Source organism: Myotis lucifugus, unplaced genomic scaffold (genome assembly GCF_000147115.1).
Source record: "Myotis lucifugus unplaced genomic scaffold, Myoluc2.0 scaffold_406, whole genome shotgun sequence".
Classification (NCBI taxonomy): domain Eukaryota; kingdom Metazoa; phylum Chordata; class Mammalia; order Chiroptera; family Vespertilionidae; genus Myotis; species Myotis lucifugus.
This window is the reverse complement of record NW_005871454.1, coordinates 74,968-88,442: the sequence shown is the minus strand read 5'-3', so window position 1 is coordinate 88,442 and position 13,475 is coordinate 74,968. Positions and strand designations below refer to the sequence as shown.

The 13,475-nt window shown below is 44.0% G+C and overlaps 1 pseudogene; it reads right to left on the bottom strand.

Annotated features, from left to right (window-relative positions):
- Positions 1–4,775: 4,775 nt before the first annotated feature.
- LOC102433623 lies at positions 4,776–6,802 on the bottom strand (annotated as a pseudogene).
- Positions 6,803–13,475: the final 6,673 nt, after the last annotated feature.

Sequence of the window (13,475 nt, the reverse complement as noted above, 5' to 3'; positions counted from 1 at the left end):
ACCTCCAACCCAAACTGTAGCCAGTTAAGGGGAGGCGGGTACACATGATGTACTCAGGGAAACCTGGATCGGACAAACAATGGGAGCACTATGTTTGGGTCCAATGTGATAAACCTGTGCCATGGCTTCCAGAAGTGGACATTCCAACTTGCCTTAGTCAGAGTATAACTTTGACAGTCCTTTCATTGCCTAAAATTGAATAAAAAACAAAATAGTCTGTGACATTGAAAAAAGAAGTGAAATGCTTTGAGGATGAGTTAAGGCTGAGAACTCAGTTTGATTAGTCAATAACCATAGACTTGCAATTAACTGCTCTCACCACAAACCAGCTTTCTATTGTTCATTGTTTCTTAAGAATTGTTGTTTCCTTGGCATTGTAGCTATGGTGAGAACCTCACTGAGAGATGACTGTGCACCTGAGATCAAATTCTGACACTCTTCATGGTTTGAACTGACATGAGGGAGCCAAATCGTAGGAACACTAGAGAATGAGTCCCTAAGGGAAAGGTTTTTACATAATACAGATGGAGATGGAAAGTCCATGCCTGGGCAATTGTTTCATTCAAAAAGGATGCATTAAGTACTTTCTCTCTGTGTGGCATTCTACAACACAGTGGGAATTAGATGGTAACAGTAACAGATTTAGTTTTTAATCTTGAGGAGTGAGACATACATTAGCCAAATAAACACAAGTGTATATGATTATGGATGGTGTCAAATACTCCGGAGGGAAATAATTATGAGAGAATATGACTGGTTATAGGGGTTGGGGAAGACTTTCCTGAGGAGGCAACACTTGCCAGTCATGCAGTTGAAGATGGAAATGTTCCCTGATATGTTCAGGTATTTATCTTAAGGTATTCACACACTTGGAGGTCTGGAGTGCCTGAGCATTATGAGAAATAATGAGAAATCTTGGCAACAATTAATTTTTGTATTTCCAGAAAACATGCATAATTCTAAGATAATAGGCAGAAATTAGTAATTTGGAGTCTTTGAAAATTTAAAGCTTCTATTTAACCAAAGGCGTCATAATAACAATGCAAAAAACTTGGATTGGTAGATGATATTTACAATAACCTGTTGAAAAATTTGTATCTAAAATATATAAAGAAGTCGTTAAAAACCTTAAGGAAAATCAATTGTAAATGTATAGGGATGTAACAGACAATTCTCAGAACAATTTCAAATATCTTGTAAGTATCTGAAAAGATAATGAACCTCACCAGTAGTCAGGAAAGTGGTAATAAAAACCACTATGATTTTCCATTTCACACCAAGTAGACTGATCAAAATTATTAAGCGTTACAATACTAAGTATTGTTGGGATTATTAATTGGAACAATACATTTGTCAAGCAATTGAACAAGACCAAAGACAACTGAAGGCACGCATATTCTATAACCTGGCCATTCCACTTTAAGGATATACCCAACTGACATTCCTGTACAGGTAAACATAGAAGGATGATAAAGAATGCTCACTGCAATTGTTCTTTATTATAAAAATTTGGAAACAACATAAATTTCCTGAGAATGGATAAGTTGTGTTGTCTGCATACATTGGAATATTATGCACTCATTAAAATGAATTATAACTACATGTATCAACATGGCTAAAACTCAAAGATATATCATTGTTTTGTTTCTTCCAGGGACAGAAACAGGGTAACTAGGAGTTAGAGGTGACAGAAGTATTTTTATTTTGTTATGCTTTTGGAATCTAAATTTTGCATCAAGTAAACATATTTTTAAAAATCCAATTAATTTTCAATTTGTTGAATAATAAAAAGGTTGCAGAGGGCTGGTATAGAATTTTTTAAAATTTTAACACAGAGCAAATAAAGATCAACCAGCTCACTACAACCAAACGTTCATAGTTTTACTCAGAGTCCAGACTCCACCCATGGCTTCTCAGCCTGGCCACTGCACTGCCTGGGAAACAAAGCTTTTGATTTCTTCCATTATTTGCTTCTGACAACAAAGACAACAGGGGAAGAATAATATAGCAAGGAGCAGTAAGGACCTACACAGCTAGGAGAGGCTATGGGCACTGAGGTCTCACTCTTCTTCCACCTCTGGGGATAAACCCACACGTGAGGAGTAGCCCCTGCCCTGGGCAGCCTTCTTGGGAAGCCCAGCTCCTCTGGCTGATCTTGTCAGCTGTTCTTCCTTCAACAAAATAGTTTTCTTCCTGCTGTCAGAAAATTATCACACTGTGTGCACTAAGTTAGATCAAGGTACTTTGCTGAAATCTGTTGTATACATTGTCAGAATAAAGATATAACTTGGCTGATGTCTACCATGTGACCCGCTCAGATCTCTAAGTCCTGGTGACTCTGAGTTCAGCTCTCTGATGAGGGAGAGCTGATCCTCACCTTGGTCCCCTTCAGCCAGATGCTAAGGACTAAGTTGTAATGCTCAGTTGACAGGGTCTCAGATCACAAGCTCAATCTCTTCTCTCATTATTAAGTCCCTCTACTTTGCCTCCTACTAGCCTAGATTTTCCTTTTCATTTGAGGCTGAGCCAGTCTTCAAACTTCTTAGAAGTTTGCAGAGAAGATGGCAGAGAAGAAAATACTCTTTTTCTTAACCCCCTGAATGCCTATTGAATGTCCTGACCTTCTGCTGATATCTGGCAATCCCTAAGGCCCTGGGCCATCCTATCCTGACCTCCCAGGTCAGACAGATGAGCCTTGTTCTTAGGTTCCCCTTGGCCTACTCAGAGTTCTTCCTGCTCAGAAACTTGCTCTTGTTTCTACCAAGGCCTATGTGCCTTCTAATTGGGCTGATGTGTATGTTTCCTGAGAGACTGAGTGATTTTGAACCCAATACAGAGAAGGACTAATGTCTCAGGAGGGTGATATCCCAAACTTAACTCTTCAAGTGACTCTGAGCTGTTCCTAGCTCACATTTCTCCCCAGCTCCACTTAAAGGCTTTGTTTGAAGTTCCTGGTATCTGTGGTAGGCAGAATCCTAAAATGCCTCCCAGTGTGCCTCTCACTTGTATAGTCGCCTCCCCATTGAGTGTGGTTGGAATCTGTGAACATAATGAGATATCACTTCTGTGATTATTTAGAGTGTATGGGGTCCCATACATCTGTGCACCAGGCCTCTAGTATGTATAGAAGATCTCTGGTTAATCTCTTCCCACCCTCACTCCTCTCCCCTAATCTTACCACATAAGCCCTTCTAAAGCAGATTTTTCTCCTGCTGGTTGCAGAAGATCAAGTAATAGAAAACCAAGCATGAAGATGATTTGTGCCATTGCTGGCTATAAGATTGAGGGGGCTGTGTGGTAAGGAATGAGGGCAGCCTTCAGGAGCTGAGCGCTGCCATTTCCACCACCTGGTAGGCAGCAAGGAGATGGGGCCCTATAACTGCGAAGAACTGCGTCCGGCCAACATCCTGAATAAGCTTGGCAGCAGATTCTCTTCCAAATCCTCCATATGAAAGCCCAGACTGGCTGAGACTTTGATTTTGGCCTTTAGAGACTCTGAACAAAGAACCCAGTTGAGCCTGCACAGACTTCTGACCTATAGAACTGTGAGATAACAGTTATTAACAGTCATCTTAAGCTGCTATATTTTGGTAATTTCTTACATAGTAATAGAAAATAAATACAGTATTTATAAGAGATAATCCACTTGACACCTTTTTTAAATCTTTGCCTGAGGATTTGTTTTTATTGATTTTAGAGAGAGGAAGGGAGAGAGAGTGTGTGGGAAACATCAGTGTGAGAGAGAAACATTGATCTATTGCCTCCTGTATGTGCCCTCACTAGGGATTAACCACAGCCTTTTTTGGTTTATGTGATGATGCTCTAACTGACTGGGCCACCTGGCCACGATTGTACATCTGTTATTTCAAATCACAAAAGTGCAAAAATGGCATGCCTGTATATATTTATATACTAGAGGCCCGGTGCATGGTTTCATGCACCGATGGGGTCCCCACGCCTGGCCTGTGCCCTCTCTCAATCTGGGACCCCTTGGGGGATGTTGGAGAGCCAGTTTCAGCCAGGCATTCCAGGATGCACCAGTGGGGTCCTTCGGCCTGGCCTTTGGGAATGGGGCTGAAACCGGCTCGGTGCATGGATTCTTGCACTGGTGGGGTCCCATATATCTGTGCACCAGGCCTCTAGTATGCATATAAGATCTTTGGTTAATCTCTTCCCACTATCTCTCTTCTCCCCTTCCTCTGGCTATGAAGGTGCTGCAGAGCTGTGGTTGCAGTTCACTGTGTAAGGACCCGAAAGCAGGCAGGTGCGGCTGACACTTAGCATGGAGAAGGAGCCCATTAACCAGCTCTGAGGAGCCAACAGGTATAGAGTAACTACTGCACACCCAGGGAAGAATTATCTAGCCACTGTGCCCCTGCTTGGCCTTGGGTTGCAAATTCACCCCCTGGAGGAGCACCGTGTTTAGAGTGACCATAGGCTCTTATAGGCTCTCAGAGACCCCATTTCTCCCAGCTCGGGGAGCTCCCCTCTTTTCTTCCTTGGGAGAAAGATCACAGACTAAAGGGTGAAGAAGTCTCCTGCTGCCGGGGTCCCCAACTCCGTTCCTACCCAAATACCCCTCTCCCAGAGCCAAGGTAGTCAGATGCTCAGTATCATCTGGAAGGAAGTCTTACTTCCTGTTGGTTTCCTCATGCACAGTTGAATGGTCCTGTTGTAATAACGGTGTAAGTGGCCTTCTCACTCCCCTCCTTTTGCAAGGTCAGCTGTACCTCCTGCAGAGTGTCTGAGTATGTGCCCCTTATGGCGATCTTCCCCTAGCCAGCCACAGTGCACTTCTGTCCTGGCCTCAACCTGTTCTTGCTCCTGGGCAGTGGAAGGGGCTTCACAGCATCAGTTTGCTTGATGCTTCTCTCCAGCTGATGGGGAAGAGGCAAGAGAGCCCAGATCAGCCTGTAGTGTTTGAGCCTCGACACCAAGGCACACCTGAGTCACTGGGACTGGTCAGGTGACTGGAATGGGAAAGAAGGAAGGGAAATGCTTCATTCTGTTGGAGAGGAAACCATGTAGACTCAAAAGAATAAGAGCAGTAGGAGGTTTCCTTACCTGCAGTAAGATGATGTCCTTGGAGAAGTTCTTATGATTATAGTCTGGGTGGTGGATGGCTCTTTTTACCAGGAAGTACTGCTGGGTCTCCTCCTTCTTTTCAATGTTGTGGGCCCCCAGGGTGACATTGATTGATCTGCACAGACAGCAGAGTGTGTGAGTTTGGGGGGAGGCAGAGTCAGAAGAGATAAGCCCAGGGGCTGTGAAGGGCAGGTGATAGCTGGGGCAGGGCAGGGCTGCAAACAGGAGAAATCGAGGCCACAGGGGACAGTGGCTGAGTGATTCTGCTTCCCAGTGACATTGAGGTTAGGGAGCTGTGAGCTCTATCTGGGCCTCAGGAAATATGAAATTGCTTGCATTTGCATTTTGACCCTAATGCATGAGTTCATGGTCCACCATTGCTTTATTTGCTCAGTGTGATCCTTTTCTTCCCAACTATGTTACTTGCTGTCACCTCTGACCTTCTGAGCCCAAAACTTACCTGACCTAATTCTCAGCCTCTCATTGCTTGGCCATGATCTCAGAGAGCTCCTCTGATGAGGTCTTATGGGCTTGAGATACCTGGAGCCTGGGGAGCTGCCCTGGGCTGCAGCTCCTGGGATGAAGTTCAGGGTCCCTGTAGGGGTCTCAGGAGGTGTGGCCTGGTTGCAGCCTCTTACCTTCCATTGCAGTGAGCAGCTGTCAGAACAAACTTATTTACCACAAAGACACCAGCACACCAGGACTCCTTCTTATCTTTAGTAAGTCATGTAGGGACGGGAGTAGGGCTTGGCTTCGTGTCCCTCAATGATCTCCCTTGAAGGAAAAGGGTGTTGCACTTGTGTGCACCCACTAAGTCTACCAGGCAGGCATGAGCTTGATGACTCAGAGGGTTGGGCATTTGGGAGCCTGCGCAGGGAAAGGGAAGAGCAATAAGCTGTGTCTGTGACTTTGCCTGCCACATAGTTGTAGGTGAGAATTCTGGTCTTAGGGACAGAGAAGGCCTGGAGGTTCCTGAAAATTCCTCTCCAGACTTTGCTTGGTGTTGGGTGAGCTTCTGAGGTCCCTGTGGTGCTGTGATGTCCAGGGCAGTGAACTTTTCAGTGTCCTAGACTTAAGTTTAGGGATCTAGATGTTGCAGAGCTGTCATAGGGCCTGTCATTGGGGAGTTTCTCGTGTTTGTAGACTGCTTGAAGGGATGGCCCCATTGGGCCTCTGGAGGAGTAATAAAAACAGAGTTTGAGAAAGGACTGAGGGGCCTTGAGATGGAGCAGAGGAAGCAGCAGTCTTCTGGGGACAGTGACACCACCAACTGTGGCATAGCTGACCTCTGGACTTTTCTCCTAAGCAGACCTTGAGGACAGCACCTGTCTCATCACACACATGGAAGCCAGGACTGCTCTTCTCTCTGCAGTTTCCCAGCCTCTGCCATGCACTTCTAGGACAGTTCCACTCTCCACATGGCACAGGTAAGGCCTGGTGAGAGTACTGCACCCCCAGCTTTTTTTGAGAATAGGCTTCTGCTCTGACATTTCTCCCTGTTGGTCATCCAGCATCATGTGTGTGGGTCAGAGATGGGATGGGAGCTGGGGTTCAGAGATTCCTGGTGAAGAGTTGGATCAGGGATGTGCAGAAGGGACAGGAGGTCTGCGCCCACTGTGGGATGGGTTGGGCTTGTGAAGGTGGGGATGGTCACAACTGCTTCTGCTGACGGGAGTAGGAAAAAGGCCAGCAGGAGCACGAGCAGGGGTGGCTGCATCTTCCCAGGAAGCCTGCCCAGTTGGAGCTGCTGGTGTTTCTCTGTGCTCTCTTTTAGCTCTCAGATAAGGAATAAGGTAGGAATGGGCTGTGTGACCTGAGTCCCCCTCTGGTTTTGTAGTGCTTCACCCCAGAAGCCTTTCTATGAAGCATCCTCACCCCCAAGCCTCCTGCCTGATGATGGTCTCTGTGTGGTTGTGTGAGGAGTATGCAGTGACCACATCAGTTCCCACAGCTGATGACTCAGAGTAGCCACCTGAGCAGACTCCAGCCCCAAACAGGAACCCAAGGGTGCAGGTGGGGACTGTAGGATGTGGTATTGACCAGTGGAGGTACTGGAGCCCAGAAACCTGAGTCCCCAGTGAGAGAACCCCCAGTGCCTCATCTCTATGCTACTAAGTCCATCAGGATAATTTATTTCACGCATCTGTGTTTAGGCCCTCCCGTATCCTATAGGCCAAATATGTTGGAGATCTATCTCCTTCCTTAGAGAGCTGACCATCTGTTGGGGGAGACTGAAACATCATGGAACAGAGTACCATATGGGAAGGGCCATGGTAGAGTGATGCACGAGGGAGTAACAGAGCATGGCCACCATCTACTAAACCAGTAATGCCGAACCTTTTGAGCTCGGCGTGTCAGCATTTTGAAAAACCCTAACTTAACTCTGGTGCCCTGTCACATATAGAATTTTTTTTGATATTTGCAACCATAGTAAAACAAATACTTATATTTTTGATATTTATTTTATATATTTAAATGCCATTTAACAAAGAAAAATCAACCAAAAAAATGAGTTCGCGTGTCACCTCTGATACGCATGTCATAGGTTTGCCATCACTGTACTAAACCAACATAGCAACACATTGATCATTACATCTTCCTTCTCAGGGCATATTTAACATCTTTTAATGTTCAAATGGTTAGAGCAGTAAGTCCATCTGTTATTGGAGAATTGCACGTGTGGAATTTCTCCATTGCTAGTGGGAGTAGGGTTCTTGGGACCCTGCTGGAAGTATTTTCAGAGAACCCCATGGGAGGATGAGATGTGGTAGAAAGCTTTATTTGCATGAAGTTATATCCCTTGGTTTTAAAGTCCCATTTCCCTTACATCAGTCCTGAAAGGGTGCAGCTGGGGGTTCAGCAGAGCTCAAAACAAAGCCATTGTCCAAAGTTTCCATTCCAATGTGGAGCTGGGTCTGGCACTGCATCGGGCTAGTTCCCAGTCCCTCAGTCCATCATGTGTTGTGTCCACATGGCTGTTGGCCATATGGGTGTGTTCAGAGTATGAGAGCCTTGTAAGGCAGGAGTCAGGTGCAAGCAGCAAGAGAGAAGGGCAAGAGGGCCAAAGAGGGACCTCCCTTTGTTCAGGAGCTTCTGTAGCTTAGATTTTGTACCCTTGCCATTGCCATGCCTATTCTGGCCAATGACCTCTTCTCAGGTGTGACTGGCGTAATCACATTTCCTGTGTCATTCAGACCTTACTGGGCATGCATCTGTGCTTTCTTTGTCCAATTCCTTCCCCCAGGATTTGCAGGAAACAGACCAGGAGAGTGTGAAACTGCAGCTCCTGACACAAATGGCATGTCTATATTATCTGGCCTTCTTTTTGCTCTTTTCCTGCTAATTAATTAATTAATAATCAAGTTAATTATGATGGTATCACATCTATTTTATTCATGTTTTAAACAAAATCCTGCTATTGACATGTATTGGCCTAAAGTAATAAATCACTGTGGCCATAGAAAAAAGAGAATATAGTATAAGATTTTATTAGTACCTTAGTATTTGAGGTAACTTTAATTTATTGTTACTTATATTTTTCCAACACTTAATTTTGTTTTAAAGACATTAGTCTAATTTTAAAGCAAAAGGAAACAGAACCTCTGCACATGTGGTAAAGGGGAGTAAAACCTAGGCCTCCAATGATCTGAACAGAGATGTGAGGAAGTGATTTCACTACCAGTGACCTAGTGACCTAGGATTTCATGCTAACCTTCCCACTAAAACAAATAAAAACAAACTTTTTAAAATGTCTAACAACTGTCAAAACCTCAAAGAAATGCCAATGTAGGAGTGATTATCAGGCCCAAAATATAATAATACTGGGAGTTCAGTTAGATAGCTATTTATCTGAGGGCATTTGCTGAACACCAAACCTTTGAACCTAAGTTTGATGACCAAATAAAGTTAGGGCCTTAAGCTTGTGTTATTGTGATGGATGTGTACCAAAGCAGCTCACAGAATCAAATACAAATCTAGAGAAAATTCATTTAATTCCAGATTAGAACCTCACCTGAAATTATTTTGCAAATCTATATAAAAGGCTAATATGCAACGTGTCCCCTCGGGGGTTTGACCAGGAGACCGGGAGTTTGATTGCTCTCTATGATGTGCCCTGACCACGAGGGAGCAGCATGGAATGAAGGAAGGCCCCAGCTGGCAGCTGGGGAAGAAAGGCCCTGAAAACCAGCCAGGTCTAGGGACCCTACTTGTTCATGAATTTTGTGCACCAGGCCTCTAGTATAATTATAAACATATGGTCAAATGTAACCAAGATCAACAGGCAAACAAAGAATTGACTAAGAAACAATGACAATAAGACCAGCAAACAAAACAAAACAAAACAAAACAAAACAAAACATAATAAAAAAACAACTACTTTAAATATGGGGACAATCTAACTCTCTATCTCTCTCCCTTCCTCTCTGTAAAAAATCAATAAAATATATTTAAAAAAAGAGTTGCAGGGAACATAAACTTTTTAAAAGAGACATACCATTTGAAAAATGAACTAAATACAATTTTTAAAGTGAAAAACATAATAACCAAAATTAAAGTCACAGTGAATAAAGTAATTACAGGTTAAAAGAATTTGAAAAGAGAATTTCTAGCCTAAAGTAGCTTAGAAATAGGTGCCAATAATGGAGCACAGAGAGGCATAAAGACAAAATATAGAAAATAATAGAATTAGAAGGTTGAACATGTGTTTAATTGAAGTTCTCCAAGAAAAAAAAGAAGAGGAAAAGGGATAATGAGATAGTGGCTGAGATTTTTTCAAAACTGATGAACAACATCCAATGAAAGTTTAGGAAATGTAATTAAAATTAAAGTAAAAAAATAAAAAGAAATCAACACTAGATACCAATGTCATAAGAAATGGCTGAAATCTTAAGAAAGAGAGATTAGTAGAGAAAGAAAGATGACTTTCAAAGAATGGTGATTAAAGGCTGAATTCTCAACAGCAACAATGAGTGAAGGCCACCCAGGAAAAGGCAACTTCATAATCCTTTGGCAAGATTTTTAGACACATCTTATAAATTGATTGGTAATGGTAAAGAATTGATGAATAGCTGATGAAAGAATGAGCATATATAGGACACACCAACAAATGCAGATTATATACTTTACAAACACATATAGAATATTTACACACTATTGACCATAGATTAGGCCATAGGTTAGATCTTAAAAAATGTTTAGAGACTTAAATTATACATCAAGGTTATTTAGCTAGAAGCTCATAACATGAATATGAGAAGAAAATTCTTATATTTTTAAGAGTAAAGATATAGACTGTCATGAGTCAAAGTCGAAATCATGAGACCTAATATGGCTGCGGTCTAACAAGTGCCCTTGCTCCCAGCCAGAGACTGGATTTACAGCTAAAATATTGTGCACTCAGGTTGAATACAAAAACACAAACACAAGAGAAGTATAGCTGATTGGATGCATTTTGTCTAAGGAGCACTGAGGAAACATGGAGAATGGTAAGAGAGGGGGAATCTTAAAAGGAGGAGCCCCCCTGGAGCTGGTGCTCAGCTGGGAGGCCCAAGTGATAGTGGCTACAAAGCTCCCTCGCCCTGGGAGTGTGGCCTGGCATCCAGAGTATGGATCTCAAGCCCCAAATAGCAGCAAAACGGGAAGCAGAGGCCCTGCAGCATCAGGCAAAAGGATCCGGGGAACTACCTGCCTGACAGGCTGGACCCACACCTTCCCACTGAAACCACACACCTAATGTTGGCAGCCCCAGCAGGAGAGATTCACTGCTGGGAAGGATGTGCTGCAGTGTGTGGCTCCAGAATAGAAAAGGGCCTGTGTGATGCATCCAGCAGTAACCTATAGAGACCCTCTGCTTTCCTGAAAGGCATTGTACAGAGCCCCACAAAGCATCTAAATTATGTGGCGTGGGGAGGGGAAGAGGATCAGAGAGGGATTGGAGCTGGAGACAGGCAGATCAGGAATTGTTGTGCTGCACTGAGAGCTGGGATCCTGAGTGGAGCTAGAGATCAGTGTTACAGAGATCAGCTGTGGGGAGAGAGGGGAGACCTGCGTGGGGCTGACTTTGTAACCCCTCCGGCTTGGACCTGAGGTGCAAGGACACCAGGTTCTCACAAAGCAGGCTTTTTGGTTTGTTTCTTAATTTGCATGTGTTTATTTTTGGACAGCATCCCATGGCACCACCAGGAAGGCTCATATTGGGTAGTCAGACCAGCGAGAGATGGGTTTTGTATCTGCATTGTGGAGAGGCTGACCCCAGCACCCTGTCAGTTCAGCCAGCCAGTACTGGGAAAGGAGGGGTAGAGTACCTCTGCCTCTCTTGCAGGCTGGGAGCTATCCCGCTGGGCACAGTTTGGTGGGGCTAGGGAGACAAGCTCAGAGGAGGATATACCAAGAGTATGACCCTCAGGAGCTACTGTTTGCCATGAGGAAATGCCTAGCCCTCCTCCTTGGGGCTGGGCAGGTAACATGCTCACCAGAGACTCTTTTTATCAATCCTGCTGAGCCCAGAGCAGTTGAAACTGCCCGTACAGAAAGGGCAGCAGGCTGTGTCCAAACTGCACCTGCATCAGGTCATTATAGGGGGAACTAGGGTTGGAGGATATGGTAGAGATTGAGGAATATGGCTCTGAGGCAGAGATTCATTTCCTCTCAATGAGTGCCTGAAGGTAAAATCTCTAAGTAAGGGGTCCTCTAGCCCTAGCTATGCTAGCCTGCCTCCACCCTAAAAACTCTTTTTGGAAGACACTGGAGAAAGACCAAAGCAACTGCAGGGCGGAGAAGGAGCAGCTGACAGAAGGAGGGGGTCCTCAGAGAGCCTTAGACTGGCCAGCTAGAACAGGACACTGAGAGCCAGACTTGGACAGCTCTTGACATGGGCTGACACAAAAGTACCTCCCAGAAGGCCTGAAATTAGCATACAAAACAGTGAGCCACAGACAACATAAGCTGCCCAGACAATCTTCACTTGGCTGGCTTAAAAAAATTTTGTTTTGTTTGTTTTCTTTTGTTGTTCTTTTTTTCAATGTTTTCTTTATTTTTTCTGCTCTATTACTTTGACATTTTTATTGTAATTGTTAAGTTTTTTGCTTTTATCTTTTATTTCTTTCATCTCTCTCTCTTTTTAAACATATATTTTTATTGATTTCAGAGATGAAGGAAGTGGGAGAGAGAGATAGAAACATCAATGATAAGGAGTCATTAGTCGGCTCCCTCCTGTATCCCCCTCCCCACAACCACTGGGGATCAAGCCTGCAACCCAGGCATGTGCCCTTGACCAGAATTGAACCCGGGACCCTTCAGTCCGCAGGCAGATGCTCTATCCACTGAGCCAAACCAGCTAAGACTCTTTCATATGTCTTACTGGTCCCCTTCCTTTACTTACTCTATCTTTGCCCCTCCACCCCAACACCTTTCTCTTAGCCATTCTTTCTTTTTATTACCTGCCTCTCTCTTCTTGTTACCTTTGCATAACTTTTTTCTTCTATCTTCTTGTTTTTTTTAAGTCTTCCTTTTTCTACTCTCTACTCTTATTTTTTGCTTTCCATTCTTTCCTTTCAGAATTTTTTTCTGCCCCATTTATTGTTCAGTATCCTCTTTACTTTTTATTTTTTTGCTTTCAACAATATTATCCTTTTCTCTTCTTTTAAAAATTTAAATTATTTATTGAAAATATTACATATGTCTCCCCCCACCCCATTGACCTCTCCCTGCTCGCTCCTGCCCCCAACACATGCCCTCACTCCCCTAGTGTCTGTGCCCATTGGTTATGCTCATATGCATGCATAAACATCCTTTAGTTGATCTTTTACCACCCCATCTCTTACCCTCCCCTGCCTTCCCTCTGAGGTTTGATGGTCTTCTCATGCTTCTATGTCTCTGTATCTATTTTTGTTCATCAGTTTATGTTGTTCATTATATTCCACATATGAATGAGATCATGTGATATTATCTTTCTCTGACTGGCTTATTTCGCTTAGCATAGTGCTCTCATGGTCCATCTATGCTCTTGCAAATGGTAAGAGTTCTTTCTTTTTTACAGCAGCATAGTATTCTGGGGGGTGTCTGACTGCCAGTTTAGCCCCTATCCTGCAGCAGGATCATCCCTCTCATAATTTGGGACCACTGGCTCCTAACTGCTTGCCGCCTGCCTGATAGCCCCTAACCACTCGCCTCCTTTCCTGATTGCCCCTAACCACTTCTCTGCCTGCCTGATCTCCCTTAACTGCTTGTCTGCCTGCCTGATCGCCTCTAACTGCTCCAGAGAAGGGTGGGGCCAACTGGGGCAAGGGGCCATGGTCATTCTGGTCTCTGGTCATTCCACCGTTTCGGTTGCTGGACTTTTATTATACAGGATGGTGAAATTTAGTAGGCTTTTAGTTTGAGAGTGAAAC